General features: G+C 34.4%; 1 long non-coding RNA gene across 1 annotated transcript in view; it reads left to right on the forward strand.

The window, feature by feature from the left end:
• Positions 1-20,710, forward strand: part of LOC309611207 — a 59,761-nt gene extending 39,051 nt beyond the window's left edge. Inside the window, exon 2 of the long non-coding RNA XR_014234394.1 lies at positions 19,433-20,710. This is a non-coding gene — a long non-coding RNA (uncharacterized lncRNA). The remainder of the gene's footprint in view (positions 1-19,432) is intronic.
• Positions 20,711-24,446: the final 3,736 nt, after the last annotated feature.

The raw sequence follows: 24,446 nt of genomic DNA on the forward strand, positions 1-24,446 counted from the left end.
ATACATTGACTGGAAGAACAATATCACCTGCTTACACACAGGCATCTATTTCCTGGATCAAGTTCATTGTCTCTAGTCCCAGATAGGTCAGCATGTGATCTGACCTTGGCCAAGATCACACCAGTCTCGCCCCTCACAGGTGCAACTAAAGGTTTAGATAGATAGCTATTAAGTTATCTTTCAGTAAACAGGCTCAGGTGTCTCTGTGCTAGAGGAACTAGAAATGGATAGTAAGTCAGCAAGCAGGTGGGGAAGGTTGATGGGGTCTGGGTCAGGACTTATCACCCTTGAAAGTGCACACAAATAACCTGGGAAATGGTTAAAATGCAGATTGTGATTTAGTAGGTCTGGGCTGGGACCTGGGATTCTGCACTAACAAGCTCCCAGGTGGCGCTGCTGGTGTTGCTTCAAGGGTCACGCTGAGTAACACAAGAGATGGCTGGCATGGATGATAGTGAGCAGACACAGTTAATCTCCTAAAGGTAACTCATGATCTAGCAAATACAAATGATCCTTATATTAAGAACTTAAAGTATTCATTCACCTCTCCTGATGCACACACTGTTTCAGCTGAGTAATAATATCTCTTCTATAATGTTGACATCTATCTAAGCGCCTCTAGGTGCTTTCTTCTTAGACAAATGGTTATTATTGCTGGAGTTATGCACTTTTTATTTGTTTACCTTTCCTTATTCTGTAAGTGTAGACAACTTAAAAGAAATAAAGGTACCTATAAGTAAAACAGAAAATTAGGATATTAAATCTAGAGGGTGGCAATAAAAAGAGATTTGCTATCTATTTTATTTAATTTTCTAGGCCATATGTTAATAAATAGATTTTTCATCCTTACCATCTCACACATACTTTAGACAGAATGATAATATGGCACTTAATCTATTTCTAGGTGTTATTAGAAATGAAAGTGCATAACATAATGTAATTACATGTCACCTCAATCCTGTGGTAAGACAGGGGGACAGAGGCTAGTGTATCACATCATGCTCTGTATTAAATGGCTGGGAAAAATCACTTAATATCTCCAGGCCTCAGTTTCTTTTCTGCAAAATCGGTACTTGGACTAACAAGTTACAACGTCCCTTTTAGCCCTACGATTTTATATTATAGTTTTTTTTAAAAAGTATCCACTTTTGAAAATGACCTATGCTAAATATTTCACTTACAAGAAGTTATTCTTGGCACTAATAGTTGAATGCACCTATTTGAGACATAGTAGGCTATTTTAAAATGCTCTCTACTCCTTGCTTCATCATTATTCATATCCCCTCTATAGTTGGAGGGTCAAAGATAATGTCTAAAGCTGTTATTTTCCCTTAACCTGAGAGGAAATATGCCATATTCTTATTTAACATGGAGTAAATGGTTATAAAATAAAAGGTCATAATGCCAGTTTCAAGGACAAATCCCCTACTTTCATTTTCCTTTGAAAGTTAGAGCTGTCATATTTGTCACAAATACCCTTTGCTTTATTTTCTTGTGTTATTTTCCTCAAATATGCTCTCTGTCACACCGTTTTCTTTGAATGTATTGTCATAACAGTTATGAACAGATGAATCAAGATATATAAGATAAATTCCATATATGTTTACATATTAATCACTTTGAAATTACGCAAGAAGGAAGTAAAGATGAAAAAGCAGTGGGAGTTTTTTCTTTCTACAGTGTTTTAACATTAAAAGTATGGGATGCTATATGAAATATGTATCTAATATTAGCCCAGTAGTGCTATGCAAAATAAAATAGTCAACAAAGAATCTAGATAATCTAAAAGTCACTATAATAAAAAATTAAATCAATATTTTAAAGTGTCCCTTAGAATGAAAACAGTAATCTGTAAAATCACAATATACATTATGTTGAGTGTAATATTACACTCATAAGTGTCAATTAACCACACAGAGGGGCCTCAAAAAACATGGTCATAGCTAGACTAGCCCTATCTTCCATGAGCAGCAAAATTCATCTCTGTTTTACTTTAACCAGGTAGAAAAATTTTATCATGATCCCAAGAATAGAAAAACTCTTTGATATTCATCTAATTTTGCCTGTTGTTTTCAACTATGAATGCATATATTTATTTGAACAACTGAAAATGCATGGTATTTCTGTTTTTGAAGAGCCCAGAAAGTTCATTCTAAAACTCCACTGAATAATATGTATCATCATTTTATCATATTCATTCATAGTTACGTTCAAAAATTATTTTAAAACTATTAATTTTCTACAAGGGTCAGGATTAATAATTCATGTAGTTTTCCAACTTTGTGATTTTCATGTGGTTTTACTTGTACTTATATAACTATTATGTTTCTTTTCCATTATAAAGTTTCTATATTGTGGAATGGAAAAATGGTTAAAAATTAAAATAATACATATGTCAACAACAACATTTTACTTAAACAAAACGTATTATTTATTCCTTTGGTAAATCATTAAACCATATATATAAAATGAACCAAACAAATAATCTTTAATTCATAGTGTACCTTGTTCTTTAGGATATTTTCTCCCCTACCATTCAGGGTGCCATGTTTTTGTTAAGAGTTATCAGTGATGAGATGTCAAGTGACAACACTTGAGTTATTGTGGAATCCAGAGGAAAAAAATTGCTTCAATTTTGAGGAGGCTATGGTTAAAAGTTGCTGCTAAAAGACAACTGAAGTAACAGTGAGCAACATGTGTTGATGATTGTATTATTATCTGATTGCTCTAGAATGAACATATCCCAAGATGATCAACATGGGGATGTCATATATAATTATGGGAATTTTGGCCTCTAAGATATTTAGCTTATAACCTCAAATATGTTACCAAAAAATCCATCTGACTCAGCAGTATATTAAAGAAAGAAAATACTCTCATTCATTTCTCAGATACCAAGTGCTAGATACCAAGAAAACACAGATGAATAATACAGTGTTTCTCTATTCTAAAAGCATACAGTCTAGTAGGAGACTGAGCCTATCAAACACTCTTATTCTGTGTAATAAGCTTGTCCTGGAGTAGAGGGAATTACAGAGACCCTTGAGGAATGGGGCAGGCGGGCAGTCAAGAGTGTGTGACACCTAAATATGTTGGTAAAGAAGAGTTAAATGGAGCAGACCAATGCTTCCACCATAAACAACTAGAAAATTTGGATAAAATATAAAGATCATGTCCAAGGTATCAGAGAAGTACTGAAACCAGGATCATTAGAGATGGCAATATTCCAGACAGAAAAGACCTTCTGAAAACTAAGCTTTCACAAAAGTGTTTTCCCTGAGGGGATTTGCTGATAGGCTGAAAATGTTAGCTGTGCCCCCAGAGTGGTCTGCTGCTGAGAGGAGAAAAATTAACAGAGCTTGTGGTGGTCCCATGGGACTGGGAAGAGGAAAATGGAAACATGATGGCTTCTAAATATATAGATTCCCTCTCTAAAGTTGCATGGAGGATGAGGAGGCTAAAAAGGCTCAACAGAAAGCCTCTGTAAAGCAGAACAGAGCAAGTCTAGCCTTGTTGAGGAGATAATGACTTACTTGGTTCAACATCCAGTAAACCGTCTTGGAGACAACGCCAAGTGCTCATCTGAAAACACCGAGAGGACTGGGGCCAATGGGAGGGCAAACCAGAGGTAGAACTATACATTGCCCAAACTGCAAACCAGCAGTCCAGAAAATCCAAAACCAAGGGAACAAAAGAGATGATTGAAACAGAGCCAGAGATAGTACTACAGATATTTAGTTAGCAGAAGAGAACATTAAAAGAACTATGATCAAATTGTTAAAACAAAATAAATGAAAAGGTTGAGAAGGTAAAGTGGTGATGAATTATACCAGAATACTGACATACATAAAAGGAATATAATGAAAATCTAGAACTGAAAAAATAAATGTTTTAAAATTAAGAAAGACGGATTTAGCAACAGATTAGACACAGCAGAACACAGGATTAGTGGTCTGAATACATGTCAATAGAAGATAAACACACTGAAGAAAAGAAAGTAAAGGGGATGGAAAATACAGAAAAGAGCAATGTCAGACACAGAGGAAATGTATAGCATACCTACAACTTCTGTTCCAGGTGGAAATTTGCAAGAGAAAGGGGAAGAAATGAAATTTAAAGAGATAATGGCAGAGAAATTCCAAAAAATAAGAAAGATATTGTGAAAGGGGTCTCCAGAGTTGGTCCCCAAAAGAACTATACATCATTATATTCATGCCCTGTGTTGCCCTCCTTTATTAAATATGGACCAGAACAGTGCCTTTCCTTAAGCAAGAGAATGTGACAATACAGTCACTGTGCCAACATCAGGCTTGGGCCTTAAAATGGTGTCTTCTTTTGAGTTCTTAGGATCACTGACCCACCACGTAGGAATTCCAGCTACCCTGCTGGAAGGAGGCCCTGGAGGCCAGGACACCAGAGGCAAATGATGATTTTACAGAGAAGCGCAAGTCACCTTATATGTGAGTGAAGAAATCATTTTGGACAGTCCAACTGGACTGGAGTATTCTAGCATCCAAATGACTCCATACCCAGCCACCATCTGCAGGTAATGACATAATAAGAAAATCTGGGCAAGACTCACAAAAGAAATCCCCAGCTGTAATCAATCAACCCACACAAACATGAGCTAATAATATGGTCATTAATTTAAGCCACTACATTTTAGAGTGGTTTGTGAAGTATCAACAGACAGAACAAATATCAACCTATAGATCAAGAAGCTCACTGAGCCCAAAACAGCACAAAGAAAGTCACATTTTGGACTATCTTAGTAAAACTGCTTAAAAACAAAGGAGTTAAAATCATCCAGAGAGGGGGCTCAAGTTAGTTACGAGAAGCAACAACAGTATCAAAAAATAATAATAAAAACAAAACCTAGAAGCCAGAAGTCAATACATTATCATTTTTAAAGTGCTGAAGAAAATAATCTCTAACCTAAATTTATATACAGTTGACTCTTGAACAATGCGGGGGTTAGGCGTCCCGACCCCCTACACACACAAAAATCCACACATAATTTTACAGTCAGATCTCCACACCTGTGGTTCCGCATCTATAGATTCAACTGACTGTGGTTCATGTAGTACTGTAGTATGTATTTCTTGAAAAAAATCCAGGTAGAAGCGAACCCATACCATTCAAACTCATGTTGTTCAAGGGTCAACTGTACTCAACGAACATATCCTTCAAAAATAAAAGTAAAATTAAAAGTTTACTGAGAAATTTAAAGAGAATTTCTAGCCAGCATACCTGAATTACAAGAAAGTGAATATTATGTGTTTAAAACAACAATAATGCTCTTCTATGAAGACCCAAATATATGTAGAGCAAAAGTGGCTGAAACAGCATGAATGGAGGAAAGGGAGCAAATGGAGTTAAATGTTCTACAGTTCTTACTTTACTGGGAAAATTATAAAAGGGATATTATTGTTCAAGGGTAGTTAATCAAGTTTTCATAAAGTATTCATATTTTAATCTGCATGAAAAACACTAAGAAGTCATAAAATAATGTGTAATTAATACTAGAGAGAAAATATAGACTATAAAATGTCTAATATGAAAGGAATAGGAAAGGAGAGAAGTAAACATGAACTAGAGGGTCAAAGAGAAAATGAATAATAGTAATATAAACCTGTATATATCAGGAATTACTTTAAATATAACTAGGCTAAAAATAATCATAAGACTAGCATTGTCAAACTGAATTAAACAACAGCAAAAACAAAATCTATATATGGCTCACAAGAAGCACAGTAAAGTTAAAAACAAAAAGCATGAAATAAGTTCTGTCATGAAAACACTAACAAAAAGAAAGCTGTTATTGTTGTATTTTTATCAGCCAACTTAGGTGCTAAGGAAGAAATATTACTCTGTTTCCTCATAATTTATCTTAAAAATATATAAAGCAAAATTGAGAACTGAATGAAAGACAAATCCATAAATATAGTCAGATTTTAACATTCCCCTCAAAGAGCTGAGAGAAATAGCAGCCACACACATACAAACACACACAAGAAGAACACAGAAGCAATAAACAGCACAATTAACACACATGAAACTAATTGACATATATAGAACGTTGCACACAACAAAGCCAGAATATATTTTCTTTTAAGTGCACCTATAACATTAAAAAATTTGACCATTTATTTGCTAAGCTATAGAGGAAGTCTCAATAAATCTCAAAACATTGATATAGTTCAGAGTACTTTTCCTAGATCCATAATAGAAGATATCTAGGAAATTCCCAATTATTTGGAAAGTACACTGCATACTACTGAATAACTCATGGATAAAAGAAGAAATCACCACAGAAATCAGAATTATAGTGTGGTTATGACATATCAAAGTTCATGAAATTCTAAATTGTTTAGAGAGAAATATAAAGCATGTAATACATATAAACACATATCTGTATATATGAAGACCTGAAAATGCCTGATAGATTTTGAGGCTTTTATAATGATTCATGATTGAATCTTCATCTCAAGAAGCTGGATTTTTAAAAAGCATATCAAGTTAACAGAAATTAGAAAAGAGGAATAAATAAAAAGAAGAACAGATATTAGTGAAATAGAAAACACAAACACAACAGAGAACATCGACCTAGGCCAAACTTTATTGTTTGAAAATATTAATAAAATTGATAACCCCCTAGCAAGACTAATCACTAAAAGAAGAAAGAAAACACACATTACTAATAACAAGAAAAACATCATTACTTAGATACCCTAGTGTGATAAGGCAATAAATAAACAAATAAACCAAATAAATAATCAGATACCAGACAACAATGAGAATAAACTGTACGCCAAGATAATAAATAAATTTCACAGGTACAGTTTAGAGTACAAGAAAGCAGACACAGCACGAATACTGTATGATTCATTTATATCAAGTATGAAAGCAGGCAAAACTAATTTATGCTGTCAGAAGTGAATGAATAGTCTTTACCCTCTGTGATTTAATTAGTAGGAGGCATCTTTGGTTAGTGTGGGGGGGAGAGAGTTCCCAGGCACTTGTATTTTTTGTGATTTGATCTGAATACTGGGTACATGAATGTGCTCACTCTGTAAAAATTAATTGAGATGTACCCATGATTTTTGCACTTTTTTTGTACGCATGCTAAACTTTAAATATCTACACTAAAAACAATGAAAAGTCTTGAGAAGGCATATATCCTGTAGGTAGATATTAGATACCTAAAAGCATGTCAGTGCAAGAAATTTCAGGGTTCTTAAGTATTTAACTTCTTTTTCTCTAGCTAAGGTACATAGAGTTTTTCTTTGTAAGATTTCATACTGTATTTGAGAGATTAACCAATTTTTTTCTTCTGAGAGATGAACCTTTCTCTTTTCCCATTTCAGGGTGTTTATTGACTCAGAATCTGTATGTCTACCTGTAGGGATCAAGGATGGAGGGAGCGTTACCTGCAACTCTTTGGGTCATTGGTTTCTCAAAAATGATTCATGATTGCAATTACACTAGGAACCTAAAGAAAGATTGAAGAATTTCTCTCAATGATTAATATAAATAAATAGATACATACTATATAAATAAACCAACAGATGAACAGACCAATAAATAACTAAGCCTTCTTTAAGGATGAATGGGAGGAGAAATGAGAGTGATGTGGTAGTTTCCTGTTAGGGCCAGACATGAAGGGTCCACAATGGAAAGAGTGATGGTATTCCCATTACATAAATAAAACTTTTATCACTTGGTTGGATGTCTTATTTCTGAGAACCATCACAGGATTTCAGTGATGGAATTTTCAACTGGGTTTAATATCACATCAATAAAATTGTTCTCATTATCTCATGGATTATCTAGGATACAAGAATAGAAGCAACTTTAATATTGACCAGTCTTTGGATCAAGTGATGGCTAAGTGATCTCACAGTATATTACATATAGGTAGCAATGGAGAAAGGCAATGGCAAAATGGTGGCATACAAATAGTATGGATGTCCAAATTTAGATGAATCATTATCGCATCTTGGTCACTGCTGGCAGAATCACCTTGTATTGTACATGGTAACCGAATTGTAGCCCCACCCAAAAAAACATCTGTCAGATCACATTAATACTGCAAACTTTATTTTGATTGGTTTGGTATTTTTATTTTGCTTATACTTAATGTACCTGTGGATTGGTTTTAAAGTTGCATAAGCACTATAAGCATAGAGACTTCATTACAATTTTATGTTTGTAAATATATTAATTTAAAATTTTAATTTAAACTATACTTTATTAAAAATAAAATTTTCTTTAAACCTTTCAATGGGAAACCATATTTTAAAATGTACTCATATGATCTGCTCAGGTTAATCTCAGTAATTTTCATGGCAATATCTCATATTTGGAAGTAAATACCCTGTTTTAGCATATTAAGAAAACTAATGTAGAATAATCTTTTAGTTCTATGAATGGTGAGTGTCAAGACACTTAGTAAATTTACCACTAGATTACAAAAAATTAATTACATGACAAGAGCTTGTCTTATAATACTATAATTTAAGAAGCACATTGTAACTATTAATAAAAATAAAGTCCCAAACTTATTAAGAGAGGAAAAAAATGTTTTAACCTAATTGTACAATTACTAGCAGATGATCCAAATTTATGTGACTATTAGGTGCACAATATATCTTTATTAAATCTACTTAAATAAGCAATCAAGTTGCATAAAATTTTCACCTGTAAAATAGAAATTATGTTTGAGATCAGTCAAGATACATATACCAATCCAATATCCTATAGATATACCTCATACAAGGCTTTGAAGTTTTTTTTTTAAAATAAATCTCTTGGCTTCAATTTTACATTATTTTTTTAAAATTTATTTATTTTATTTATTTATTATTTTTGGCTGCGTTGGGTCTTCAATGCTGTGCGTGGGCTTTCTCTAGTTGCAGTGACCAGGGGCTACTCTTTGTTCCGTTGCGTGGGCTTCTCATTGCGGTGGCTTCTCTTGTTGCAGAGCATGGGCTCTAGGCTCGCGGGCTCAGTAGTTGTGGCTCAAGGGCTTAGTTGCTGCGTGGCATGTGGGATCTTCCAAGACCAGGGCTTGAATCCATGTCCCCTGCATTGGCAGGCAGATTCTTAACCACTGCACTACCAGGGAAGCCTGGCTTTGAAGATTTAATCTTGGAAAAATACACTCCATGCTTTACTCTATGTTTGTGTGTGTGTGTGTGTGTGTGTGTGTGTATGTGTGTGTGTTTTAATTGTTGACAGTAAGCCAAAAATTCACATAAATGAATGTGAATAATGCACAGCAATTAGTAGTTAAAGGGCATCCAGTGGATGAGATTGTGTGCATTGAAACTAGAAAGCCCTATAGGGCCATATTTCATTGCGCCAAAGTAGATTTAAATTGTGAGAAGCAAATGTTCAAGGACAGTCTTAAAATTTGCCATTCTACACTTAGCATCTAATTTGTGTAAGCTTAATAAGATAAAAGTGCATGCTTCAGAAGGATACATCAATAAATTAAGCAAATCTGTGTTAACAATTAATTTCTAGTCCATAAGCATTTTGTGATAACCTGTTACAGGTCAGAGATACAGAGTTGATTAGGTCATATAGCCCTTTCTCTCAAGAAGGTAACTTCTCGTAGGGAGACACACACATTCACTAACAATTTTTATTGAGTAAGCTAAAACTAAAATTTCTTCCCTCTATTCTTAAATGTTAAGCACAAGTACTAAGTTGGTCAATTTAAGATCACTTGGGAAATACAATTCATGCTTTTCCAATGTCCCTGTTTTGGTCTGTTTGGTAACTTCAGTAAGCAACAAAATGAAGAATTCAGAGTATATTACAAATTATTACTATTTTGAGGGTCACCATTTATCATGTGAATGATAATATAAAAATGATATTTATTAAAATAACTTTGACTTTTCATGATTTATTGAAGAGCAAATATCTTTTGTCTGATTACTGAATATTTTTCTCAAGATGTATCTATTATGGCTATCTAAAACAATACATCAATCATACGTATTGATCTTACATTAATAGATAAGTTAATCCCCAACAGGAAAAGAGAAGGAATAATTAACAGCTCCTGGAGAGCATAGCTGAATCTTAGGATGTTAGTACTATATGTAGTCTGAAAAGCACATTCAATTATTATTTTTATTTTTGGAAAACACAAAGTTATTCATTTTTATAATATATACTACACAAAATTATTCAATCAAGTCGTTATGCCTAATAGAGAGCTATGGAATATAGATTGAATACCTTCTATTCTCTAGGATGGTGTAAAAAAATTATAGGTTTCTAAAAAAAGTTTATTGGGGGCCTTCCTTGGTGGCGCAGTGGTTGAGAATCTGCCTGCTAATGCAGGGGACACGGGTTCGAGCCCTGGTCTGGGAAGCTCCCACATGCCACGGAGCAACTGGGCCCGTGAGCCACAGCTACTGAGCCTGCGCGTCTGGAGCCTGTGCTCCGCAACAAGAGAGGCCACGATAGTGAGAGGCCCGCGCACTGCGATGAAGAGTGGCCCCCGCTTGCTGCAACTAGAGAAAGCCTTCACAGAAACGAAGACCCAACACAGCCAAAAATAAATAAATAAATAAATAAATTAAATTAAAAAAAAAAAGTGCATTGGGACAAAAAAAAGGAAGAAAAGTGTGTTTAATTTTAGTATTGTGGAACTCAAGCAAGTAACACCTGTTTCCACCTCCAGGGGAGGAGTCCCACCTCATGGAGCATAGCAAAGAACATAACAATGCCTGCCACCAGGAACAGCTGATCCAAGATGTCAACCCGCTGCATGGTGTGGGATGACCAAGAAAGGCAAGACTTACACAAGCTTTGCATGAAAAAATGCTTTACTCACACAGAGAAGAGACAGAGCAGGATCACCTTCAATAGTGAGGGTCAGTCCCCTGAGGCCAGTGGGTCTCCCCCAGCAATGTTCTCAGGGTGATGGCCTGCCCGCACCCCTCTTATGCTGCAGGCAAAGGACCTAGTTCCTGCCATGCACAGAATAGATGTAGTACTGGGATTGGCCAGGTGCCATATGAAGCAAGCACTGAAGACAAATATGAGAGCACAGCTTGGGTCCAGAACAGAGAAAGCTATTTCTACACTAGGCGAAAAGCCCAGCACAGACTACACGGGCTCTTTATCTCTAGGTAGGGAAGTGTTCCAGGCCCAAAGCCCATTCTTACGCAGCCACCCAGGGTGTCAAAAGACTGCCTTTCCCAATAAGGATAGACTATTGTTCTCAAAAGTAATAAATAAAATAAAATTTTCTCAGGGCCATGTTCAGTCATGCTACAGCAGAGTTAGCTTTCTGAGGGCAAACCACTTTAAAGACGGCATTGATTTCCAAAGATTTCTTCTCTTAGATTTTGCGTATGCTATTGTGTTGAATTCTTTCTTGTACATTCATAATTTTTATTTACTCCCTAATAAATTTCCCTAATTCACGTCCTAATGCAGTTCGGAGTGTGTGCCTTGAAATACTCCTAAAATTTTCCTCTTTTAAAAAAATCACTGTTTAGCCCCACTAAACATTATCCAAAAAATGAAGATGTTACGATGATGAGAGACATCTTCCTTTCATTTAATATCAAAGAGGATGAAAACAAAGTTACCACATGTGGGCATTTTACAACATAGATGTGGAATATTGTCAACACACTTGCTTTTCGTGCAGAGAAGGAAACTCTCCACAGCACTCCCACTCTAGATATGATTACATCGCAGTGATATTTACATTCAAATGGAGAAAAGGTCATAAAGGGTTTAGCCAGAGCTATTTGCTCATCAGGACGATAGGCCCATCAGGACTCATCCTTTAAAGTATTCCATTTCTTTAGAACAGAATCTAATTGTTTCTTGAATGATCCTTGTGTTTTGCCTCAGCAATTGTGCCTGATAGGCCATTCCATATGTTTATTATGTTCTAAGTAGGGGGAAAAAATCTTGCAAACATCTGTTACGGGTTCTCATCTACATCCCTTGCAGTTGTTACATTTCTGGAAATGGGCGTTCAATTGACATCACATATTAATAAAATAGTACGTGGCTTAACCAATGCAATGTCTATAGTTTTATTTGTGCAATTTTCATGATATTAAATCCTAAGCTATTAGAAATTAGAATGATCTTGATTTTATCTTCTACTAAAAAAATAAAATAACTGTCCTTCATCAACATAAAGGAAAAATTGAAAAAAAAATGCTGTTACTTGATGCATTAACCAACCTTTGTTACAGACTGCACAATCCTAGGGGTGTACAAAATAGAGCTATAACAAAATAAGGCAAGTAAAATGCTTTTAAAATTGAAGAACTCAAATTACCCCTCATTTATTTCTTTCTATGCTTTTATTAATAGTAATAATGCATTCATCTTGGCTTTATCCTTCTGACTTTTATCATTCTTTGTTTTGAATGTCTAAATATGATTTACATTTCTATGTGTTATTAGAATATTTTCATAAGCCACTTCAAACTTTTATAGAAAGAGGCAAAGTATACATAAAAATAATATTAACAATAAGGAAAATGTTATAATATTTTTAGCACATTTGCTTACATAAACTCGTATGACTCTTAACAACAACCTGTGGAAATGAGTATTACTATTTTGCTTTTCACATCACACTGAAAAGAAGAGTGAAACTCAGAAAAATAAAATGGCTTATCCCTAATGGCAACATTGGATAGAATTTAAATCTTTGGGTTACAGGATTATTTCAGTGCATTGGTTTTCCATATAAATGTTGTCCAATTTTATATATTTTTATTATGTTAATAACTGACATAACTAGCTTCAAATCTCGCTGATAGTAGGGCTATCAAATTTTTAAATAAATTTTAGTGTGTGTATGTGTTCAATCACTCCAAGACATCAAGAATATAGAATTTACAAGAACTTTAAGGAAATACATGTGACATAACACCAAAGAAAGAAGACATTCAGAGAGAAAGGGAACGAATTTTGAAGTTCAGCCCATATCTTATCTAACTGGCATCCTCCATTGGCTGAAGACATCAGGGATCTACAGGTGATTAAAAACAGGTTGATGACAACGGATCAGGAAACTTTAGGAAATGTTCTTGCATTTTGGTGAGGAAGGTAAATGCCAATTCTAGGTTTCACTGATTCTCACGGTAGATCATGCATAAGCCTAAGTCTGACTTAGCAATTTAGGCCTTAGGTTCTCTAGATCCATGAACAATTCTCATGACCCTAACTATCATGCAGTACCATGCTGTGTAGGAATACCAATGGTAAGTTAGTGACTGTACTTCTTGAAGATCAGACATGATAATCCTACCATCTGAGCAAACACTGATACCATGTGATGCAAGAAGCTAAAAGCAAGAGAGAAAAGTTGGAACCCAGGGATTATAGTGATTCAATTCTCATTCCATGTCAGGAAACTTACATTAAATCTTGCATTCTTCATGTTCTTATTTTCTACATCGTTCTGCTTGTCAAAGATGATTCATAGTTTCCTAAGATCACAGAAATTAGTAATTTGGTTTGATGAAAACTGGCAGGATTTATATACATAGTCTCTTACAGACTTGGTGATGGCAATAAAAGGATTAATTGTTCCTTAAATTCTTCAAAGTGGACGATGCTATATTTTGGGAGGAGAGAGTTATGTTACTGGATCAAGGTAAAATACATCACAATATTTTTTTTTGTCAAAGGTCTACTACACATAGTGATATGTGAAATCGTCTTAATTTTTGGACTTAGACATAATAATGATTAATGGCATCATATCACGTAGCTACAGTTAGTTATACGCTGTATGCAGTGGAATTTTCTAATTCCTGCTGTCATCTCTGTATTATCACTGTCTCATCAAAATACACACCCCCAATTCCCACATCACCTACTTTGCTTAGAATTGCCACCATCATCCCTGGTAAACAAATTTGAGATTTTTTATTCATTTTACATTTGTTTTCTCCAATATTGTATGACATGGGGTACTTGGGGTGATAGGAGTAACTCAAGTTTTGAAGACAAACATCTACATGTCACTCCTATTTCTGCTTTGTATTTGTTGCATGATGTAGACCTATTTAACTTTTTGAGAGTTTGTTTTCTCAACTGTACAATGGGAAGTAAATGAATCTCATAAATATATCCTAAACTCTGGTATGATGACAGAATGTAGAATTTCTAGCAAAATCTGGAATAGAAAAGGCACTCAATTGATTTTAACCCTGCTTCTATATTCTTGATTCATTATACATTGTTCCATTCATATACACTTTTAATCGTCCTCTGTTTATCATTTCCACTGCCACTAACCATGTAAACACACCCTGCTTCAACTAGTGTCAATACAATGGCAAATTAATGGGTTACCCTGCCACCTCCTCCTGCCTACCCTCCCCAACCATGTTGTATATTGTTTCTACAACTTTCTTTTTTTTATAGAAGTATAGTTGATTTACAACATTATATTAGTTTCAGGTATACAGAATAGCGATTCAGTATTTTTACAGTTTATACTCCATTTAAAGTTATTATAAAATAATAGTTATAATTCCCTGTTCTGTACCATATATCCTTGTTGCTTATCTATTTTATACCTCTTAATCCCATACCCCCATCTTGTCTCTCCCCCTTCCCTCTCTCCATTGGTATACACTAGTTTGTTTTCCATACCTGTGAGCCTGTTCCTGCTATATACATTCGATGGTTTTATTTTTTAGATTCCACATATAAGTGATAACATACAGTATTTGTCTTTCTCCGTCTGACCTATTTTACTAAGCATACTCTCTAGGTCCATTCACAGTTGCAAACGGCAGAATTTCATTCTTTTTTATGGGAGGGTAATACCACTTTTTCTTTAATCCATTAATCTGATGATGGACACTTGGGTTGCTTCCACATCTTAACTATTGTTAATAATGCGGCTATGAACATTGGGGTTCATGTATCTTTTTGGATTAGTGTTTTTGTTTTGTTTTGTTTTAGATATATACCCAGGAGTGGAATTGCTGGATCATATGCTAGTTCTATTTTTAGTTTCTTTCTTAAAGTATAGAACTCACCATGTTGCATCTTTACAAAATATGTTAGATATCCCTCTAGGTTGCATTTAAAAAGCAAAAGCTACTAAACTTGGCATTTAAAAGCCTCACTATCTGGCCCAATGGCATTTTGAACTTTAACTTACTACCTTTAACATCCTCTTATGCATCCTGTGTCCCCTGGTTAGGCCAATCTTTTTGCTGTATTCCTTAAACATTTCCTTCTAGCATGTCAGGAGTTATTTTTAATGTAACTATAATAATATAAAATTTATTATCAATTATTTACTTTAAAAAAATATGTAACATTATTTTATAGACATTGTCTCATTTAATCTTCACAAAAAATCTGCAACTTTAGCGTCATATCATGGTAAAGGGAATGGGCATTGGAATTCTGCTGCCTCAGTTGGAAACAGAGCTCTGCCACTTCCTAGTTGTGTGACTTTAACCGATTTACTTAATCTTCCATTTTACAGAAGTTCTGTGGGCATTTAATCTCAGAGATATGTTTAAAGACCGTAAAATTTTCCAGGATCTAAATTCACTGTCCCTTTTATCAAGGGAGGCAGAATTTTCTTTCATTCGCTCATCACAAAGATTTAAGTATTTAATTGTCAACTCTAGTGATAAAAATATTAAATTAAATAAATATATAAATAAATATTAATATTTTTGTTTTTTCACTTTAAGAAGTGCACACACACAGACAATAGTCTATAGGCACACACAGAGAAATCTGTTGAATTTCTGGAGTATAAGAGAGATTCATCAAAGGCAGTGGCAAAATGTTTGACCTTGATATTCTTTAATAATGGGAGAGGGACCAGTCAATCCAGAGAAGATAATGAAAAGTAATGTTACAAAACACCCCTAGAAGTTTACAAATGCAGAAGATGTTTCATTATATTTGATCTTGTGTTGTTGATTGAGTAACTTTTAAAATATTTTCAGGATAAACCTCACACTCCTCATCAATGGCTTACAGAGTGAAAATAGTCTTAAAATACACACTTTTCGATGTTTTCATAATTATGCCTAAATTCTTCTTGTAAGGAACAAGAACTGTAACCGAGGATGTTTCTCCTCATAACGAAGTGTTTTCCTTCTTACGGTTCTTTCCATCTCCCTTCCTTTTCATGTTTCTGTTAGCAAATGGAAGGCCTCCTTCATGCTACATCTCTGGTATGGAATGCTAATGAGGAGATTTGGGGTTGAAACTTAGCTAACTGAACTACCAAGCATCACAGCTTTAGTGGGTTTGAAACTTTGGGGAATAAATGTGCGTAATCTCTTCAGTGACGTTCACCCTACACCCTCACTTCTCTAAGCAAACTGACTCTTTAAAATAAAGATTATTATTACTATATAAAAATCATAGAAGCTTGGGGGTAAAAAATATGAAAAGCGTAGAAAAGTAAAGCAAAATATATCTGCTCATAGTCACACAATTCAGAAATTCCTTCGTTTGTCAGCTACGCATTCATTCCTTTTGGAAAGACGGACAAATAGTCTCTCCTGCGCCAAGTCCTGTGCAGAGAACGGACAATCCAGTCTGCCAGGCCACCAGGGTGTAGGTGTCATTGCAAGGTATGACGTAAATATAATAGCGCAATGCACCGCATTAACACCTAAGTACCTCCTACACTGGAGGATGTGACACACTACCAAACATACCATAGTGGATGGCATTTGCTCTCAGTTTCTTTTCAGAGTTGTTCATTTTGGAAAACCTCATGAGCTTTAATGTGTGTCACAAACATGAGTGATTTCAGTTACTTTGTATTTTCACACCTTTCCTTGAAAAATTGAACTAGTCCTTTAAACTTTATTTTGAGACCCAACTCCTATTCCACATTAAGCATAAAGTTTTTAAGGTCAAGATATTAAAAGATTGGTGATAAATTCAGTGAATCCAGAATGTTTACTGCATTTATGTTATTAAGAGATTGGAAGTAAAGTAAGCTATATACTTGTAACCGAAACACTTGCTCAACCACAACTGCAGGAGAAAAATGAGATCTTGTGAAATAATACTTTCACAAGATAGCAAACTCATTAAAGTTGGCTACACAGGCTTCTGTGGTTTTCTGTTCAATAGCAATGCAGGCTACTCAACAGAAATATTATTAGCGTAATTAGAATTAGCAGTAGTTAATGTGAGTCCAAAGATGAGGTTCAAGTTCTGGCCACGGGACCTTAAGCAACTTCTGTAACCTCCAGTTTCTTCTGTGAAAAATGAATTTAGTAATATTTCTCATAGAGCTGATGTATAAATGAATGCCTGGCGCTCAGTGAGCACGACATGTCAGTTGTCCTTCATCTTTTCTCGCTCTATATTTCTTTTCAAGCTGCAACACTAATGCCATGGGGTTCCCTGAAAACATCATCTTATCACATTTTTCAATCACTGATAGAATGTGAAAAAGCCACAATTATGCCCTAGGCTCTCAACAAGAACCCCTACCCCACCAGAGTAACACAATTGGGCCTATTTTGAAAAGTGTTTTTACTATGCATTTTTCAGGCACAAAACAGTCTTTTGTAAGGGGAAGAAGTAAACCCCTTTTTAAAAAAATCCATGTGGAGTTTGAGTATTTTGGTCCAGAAGTCAAGCGGAATTCTTAAAGAAAGCCTGTTTGGTTTCTTTGTTGTTGTTGTTGTTTCTTCGTGATAATGCTTCATTCTTGGTCTTTGGAAACAGAAATTAAGGTTATCAGGAAAATCTTGAAAAGAAGACTGTTACACAAATGAGAGTAGAGTGGGAGAAAGCAAACAGAATGAAAATTTAAGCCACCTCTGGGTCTTTTAAAATAAATACTGACCCTAGACAGATTGAATATATGGGGCCATTAAGAGTTCCATATGTTTAACATGGAATTTTAAATACTTACTCTTAAATCTAGTTACTTGGCAGCCTGGAGGACAAGCCGCATGTTTTCATATTATTTTCCTGTTTGAGAGCAAGGTGTTAAATTTAGTGACTGCACTTATTTAAGGCATTTTTTAAGCTTATACTTCAGCTTAATATAACTATTAAGCCTAATATTAATAACATGACTAATATTTACTGAGCTTTTATAACTACTAGACAATGCCATAAATGCTTTGCATGTATTATCTCATTCAATGCTCCAAAACTCTACTCGTTTGACATGATTTGTATTTCCCTTTTATAGAAATAGAAATGGAGGCATGGCTTGTTAGGGAATTTGTCCAGTAACCCCCTGCTAGTAAACAGTAGAGATACATTTCAAATCTAGGGTTCCTGTTAGAAGAATCAGCTGATTCAAAGAGCAGCAAGAAGTGTAAGTGCTTAAGAAGATATGAGAAGCCTTTCCCAGATCTCAGCCAGAAGTCAGTGATTTAGGAGGAGGCTGCAGAACCCCTAAGTACACAACAGGCCTTTAGTGCTCCAAAGCCAGTCTCTCACTTTTAATGCATCTTGCCTTTCATGTTTCGTTGGATCATTTTGGGTAGCTATCAAGCAGGAGTGAAAAGGCATGCTCAATGATGCATTCTTAAATTAGATTTGCTCTTATTGCTTTATTTACCCTGTCATGATAAATCATAACATTTCCATCCTCTGGTTAACTGTGTATTAAAATGGCATGTGATGGCAACACTTTAGTGGGCAGAAAATTAAAAGAATGATTTTTCCCATGAGAAACATTTAACTTTCAACTCTATTTCCTTCTGAATGTATATGAGTGGGCTTTTAAAAATCCCATCCTTTAACCTTGATATCAATAGTCATTATCAGGTAAAGAACTCAGTGAAAGTTATGACAGTCAAGTCAAAAAAAATACCAATCAACTTAGAGGAAACGCTGTTTACTGGTGAATTTACTTCATCGTGACAGGCCTTCAAATATATAAAGAGTTATTTTAATTTCATAAACCCATGTCTTTCTACCTTTCCTAAGATGCCATTGTTACAGACATTCCTCTGTCTGTTAATGATGCCCAGTTGTATACACTACCTCTTCCATTCATAATTCCCATCTCAATGGGTCATATTGATATTTGGGGGAACTTATATATCACCTTTTGCTAAAATTTTCAAGTTATTTTGTCTTCTAAATTTTTCAAATAATTTATGTATATTGGCACCTTATGCAACAAGTAATTCTCTGAAAACTTTTCTTGTCATTCCTTTTTTTTTTTTTCAAAAAACTGTTTTTATTTCCATTTTTCCCAAAATGGTAAACTAGATGTCAAGTAAAATTCCACCTGTATAATATATTAACAATGAGAGCTTAAAAGTCATGGCTAAACATTTGGAAATTAAAAAAAAAAAAAAAAAGAGGTAAGAAATGACAACAGAAAAGTTTGTAAGGGTAAACAACAATGGAATCAGCATCTGCCTGGGTTTGTCAATATGTAGGATTCTAGAAGTTGGGTCTCAAGAGGAGTGGGATGGGGAGGGTGGGAGGGAGGGAGATGCAAGAGGGAAGAGATATGGGAACATATGTATATGTATAACTGATTCACTTTGTTATAAAGCAGAAACTAACACACCATTGTAAAGCAATTATACTTCAATAAAGATGTTTAAAAAAAAAAAGTGAAATAAATAGAAGTTGGGTCTCAGTGAACCAAGAAGAAAGTATTAAATGTATGAAATAATGGTAAATAACGTAAATGTTAAACATAGCATGAATGCAAATGATGAAGATAACATCTAGGTTTTGTGAGTAAAGGATCCAAGGCAGAAAGAACTAAAATCCAGGATTAAAAGGGAACAGCTCTGTGTTATTGGGGAGGGGAAGGGGAGAGAAGGTGGTTTGGAGTAGAATAATTCTCAGGTCCTTGTATTGTCCGGGAAAAAGGAAAAGATATCATTTATGCTTTAAGTTAAATATGAGTATTAAAATTCCAAAGGCAACTACAAAATAATAAAAAATAGTATGTGTAACTCTCATGTTAGTTAAGGAAAAATAATGAAGTATTGAGTGGGAACTCAATCCAAATAAACAGCCAAAAATGAGGAAAGAAAGAAATAGGAAAAAATAGGAAAACAGACACAAATATTAGAGTAGAAATCAAATCATGTATAATAGTTCTTTTAATACAGTTGAAATGAATTGACATTTTCAATTCACATAACTAAAATAATTTGGGAAATTTAAATTTAAAAGATAAAAGAAATGTTTCTAGATTAAAATAGAAGATATTTCTACATAAGGTTTAAAAGGATGTTTTAAAGAAGATGAAGTAAAAGAGGGGAAATAATAATTTTAACAATCTTAAATTAAAAACATATTTATTAACAAATACCATAAAAGAACAAAAAATAAAAACATAATCCATAAACAAAGTAAAATACTATCATCCTATTTTACCAACAAATTATTTACATCCAGAATATATATATTAAAAAAAAAAAAAAACTTTCTACAAATCAGAAAAAAAGGGCAAACAAACCAGCTGAAACGTGAATAAAAGGTATAAATATAACTTCATAGAATTGGAAACAAATAATCATTATATGTGAGTACACTCTCAACTATCTTGTTAAACAAGAAATGCAAAATAAAATTTACACTCACCATATGAACAAAATATTAAAATCTGATAATAACAAGTGTTTTCAAGAATAGGTACTTGTGGGATCACTATCCACATTTGATAGGAGGAAAAAATGATACAGCCACATTAAAAATCAATTAGGCATTGCCTAGTAAAGTTGACCATGCACATATACTACAAGAAAACAGTTAACTATAGGCATATATATATATACACACACATACAAATATATATACACATATAGAAAACATGTATACATGCAAAAGGTCACACACATAAACACATGCCACAGAATACGCACATATTCATCAGATGACATGCAAAATAATGTACCTTTGGAAGCATTGTCAATAACTAAAAACACACATGCACATGCACCCACACATAGCAAAAAACGCTGAACCCTGTTTCAGTACAGTAGATCCATATATTTTGGGTTATTCATACAATGAAATATTATTTACTAATAAGATTTATGGAATAATACTCTACATCACATTATAACATTATTTAGTGAGCACAACTATTTTAAATCTCGCACTGTGTCATTTCAGAGAAATAGGATATATCTTATTCTTCCACTGAATTCATCATAAGTTACAAACATAAGAGGTGATTACATATATACCCACATACAGCAAGCACTGTATATTAGAATCACTTTTTGAATCAACGGTAAGAAATTTGGTTGGCCGTGGAACCTGCCACTTAAAGTTGAATGACATTTCAAGCAGAACTTTGAAGAAGAAAGGAAACATTTTTCTCTGTACATTGAATCAAGGGGTAGGTTCTCACACTGCAGGGACCAAGGAGCAATGGGAGGCAGTGGGTAATTTTTATTTAGAATCAGATACAGTTTTCCATTTTATACCATGAACAACATTTTAACTGTTAAATAAACTAGTATGAAACAAAACCAATATACCAGATATAGATAGTCATGAAATTTATTATTTCCACAGAAAAAAACAGAAAATTATTTGATTATTTTTCACAAACAAATTTTGGTGCTAGGCGAATTGTTTCCATTATTACAGTAAATAAATTTGATGACTTAGAAGTGATAATTTAAGCAAGTTTTAAGTAATGCTCAGCAAGAACATTTGCTTTATTATTGGTGAGGCAGAGGAAGTGGGTGTGCAATTTTCATTTGTATTCAAAACATATGCTCTTTTACTGGTTATACTCTATTTTTCTCCTCCAAATGCTGTCTGGAGATTTTACTAGCATTTTATCTACTTTAGCCTGTCCGCAGCTAGTGTCACTTGAAATATCTCATAATTTAAACTTTTGCTTTTTCATTCAATCAAGAGCAAATGCTGCTTCTGATTTTGTGTAATACACTATTAAGAATGAAACAAAGCATAGCGTCATGTAGGGTCATTTTGGATTGTATTGAATTCTAATATTACCTTTCCAGGTTTATTTTTAATTACACTGTACTTCTTGGAGTAGAATAATTCACACTACAAGTCATTTTGAATAAACATTTTGATAGCAACGTTTGACTAGAAAGTAAACATGCTGGATTCTTGAATGATTTTCTTTTGTAACAATATCAGAGTGAAATCTCTTTCCTGTAGGGGAGGTAGAAGAAACTCCCAATGTTTAGATGCAAAAATTGCCTTCAGAGGTTGGCAGTGAGGAGAGAGGGCGTCACTAAGTGGCTCACTGGCTCCTGGCCATGCGGCGGATGGCAGCGGGTCACTCAGCCTCGTGTAGTTTGAGCTCTGATATACGTTACAGAGTGAGGATCCGAGTGGAACTATTGATCAGAGATGATTTTCTCTCATAGACAGGCTTTAGCTACCTTTTGGTCTTGTTAGTGAAACTAGTCAGTAAGAAAAATGTGCATTTAGCTTCAGGGTTACAGCAGAAAAGGAAAATAGTCTTCAAATGGCATCATTAGATTCTGGAAGGATGTGCTCAGAGCTACCATTTGAAATTAATTAATGGACCAGCTTGTGGGATTTAATTTTTCCCCACCTAACATAGAGCTCTATAATCAGTTTCAAACTGAAGCACTGACTTCAGCTGGTCATTTTCTATATTTGGGAATAAATATTACAGAGAAAAACGTATGCTTAGGTTAAGTTTAGGGTTGCAGTATAAACTAGATTGTCTAGATTGAACACTGTCTAGATTGAACTAGTCTAGATTGAACACTGTCTTATTCTCTAAGATCAGAACCAAATCTTGCCTTTTTCAATATAACCACCCTGTGATAGTGAGAAAAATCTGGTCCAGAAAGTGAACTTGGAAATGAACTTCCATAATGAACTATGGAATGATCATGCACACAGGATGTTCCCCAGTGCCCTTCACAAAGGACAAAGTCCCATGTTTCATGTGCCTTCCAACTAGGGCAGATTTTTGAAGCTAGACCTGGTTCTCTGACTAACTGACTTCAAACTCATGAGGAGGAGAGCCTTGGAATGGAGTCCCAGGGAACTGCAAACCAAAAGCAACTCTTCCCGTTGAATCAGTTCAATCCACTCCGTAGAACTCTGGCCAAATAAAATGCTGGATCTTTCCTTGGAGACAGAAAGCAAGGAAGAGCATGAAGCTCTATTAGGAGACAAACATATGGTCATTTCTATGGGAAAATCTTATCTAAATGCAGAAAACGAGACACAAAACAGTTTTTTATGTCTTGTTTTTTGTGTTTACCACTTCACCTTCCACAAAGTACTCACACAAAATGTTAATTAGGTGAACATACAAATTAACATTTATGTTCGTTCTAGGAAAACAACTGGAGGGTACGTGGGAAATTACCTGTCCAGCATTGTTAACTCTAAAATAACTCACTGGACCCCTTTCCTTCGGTTTAGTCCTCTCACTACACATTTCACAGTGTCCTATCATCAGTAAAGATTTCCTTTATTAAGGCACCAAAATAGATACAGTTGAAACAAGTTAAGATGGTTAGAAATTACCTAATGACCTTTCTCTGCTTATATTTATTTTCTTGTTTGAGTCCTCAGAACATGCTTGAATTATTTGTCTTTAACATTTTCAGAAATTTTGTTAAGCCTGCTCTATTTGGAACAGAGGTAGCACTTATTTCTATTCTATCTATGCTGCTAACCTAATCATTTCAGAAAACACAATTTTCCTTATTAACCTCTTTGCATAAGGTCTTATGAAGAAATGACAACAGGAAGATACCAAAGAATTAATAGTAAGTTTTGTGGAAATAAAAGAAATTTGAAGTTACATATATATTCAAGCAAGCCAGGGTATTCAACACCTCCACTCTTACCCTAAAAATCCCCGACCTGACCCTGCACTGGAGTCGTTTCTACTGCTCCATAAAAGCAAGTAAAGTGAATCAGTTCCCAAACAGAATGCTAGTCTTCAGTGCAAACACTGCCAAGGGAACACTTGCAAAGTTATTGCTCCTCTATTTTTATAAAATGCCACCAATTTATTGATTATTATCAATGATGATCTTGTAATTATGATTTGTCCACTAGGAAAAAAAAACAACATTAAGAGTTAGAGGCAATTACTGTTTTAAAAAAAATTATATGTCAATTCTAAACAGTAAGTTAAAAGAACACAGCTTTCAATTGTGAATATAAATATTTTATCTACTACTTTACTTGTATCTGAGACCAATCTTTGGATCTTTAAATTTTTATTGTTGAAGTTGAGGCAAGTAAAAAAAAATTAAGTGATACAAAGTGAAATGCAAAAAGCCTCAGATTAAAACAAAAATAATGTGAACTAAGTTTGTTACCAGTTATAATCAAAGATACACATTTTATTGACTTTGAACATTTCCCTACATTTTCTTGTGCATATTTATTTTTTTCTATTTCTGTCTTGTTTCTGTCTATTCCTTTTACTTTATGTTTCTGCTTTTCTCTTCACT

This window comes from Balaenoptera borealis (genome assembly GCF_965194805.1).
Source record: "Balaenoptera borealis genome assembly, chromosome: 14".
Taxonomy (NCBI): Eukaryota; Metazoa; Chordata; class Mammalia; order Artiodactyla; family Balaenopteridae; genus Balaenoptera; species Balaenoptera borealis.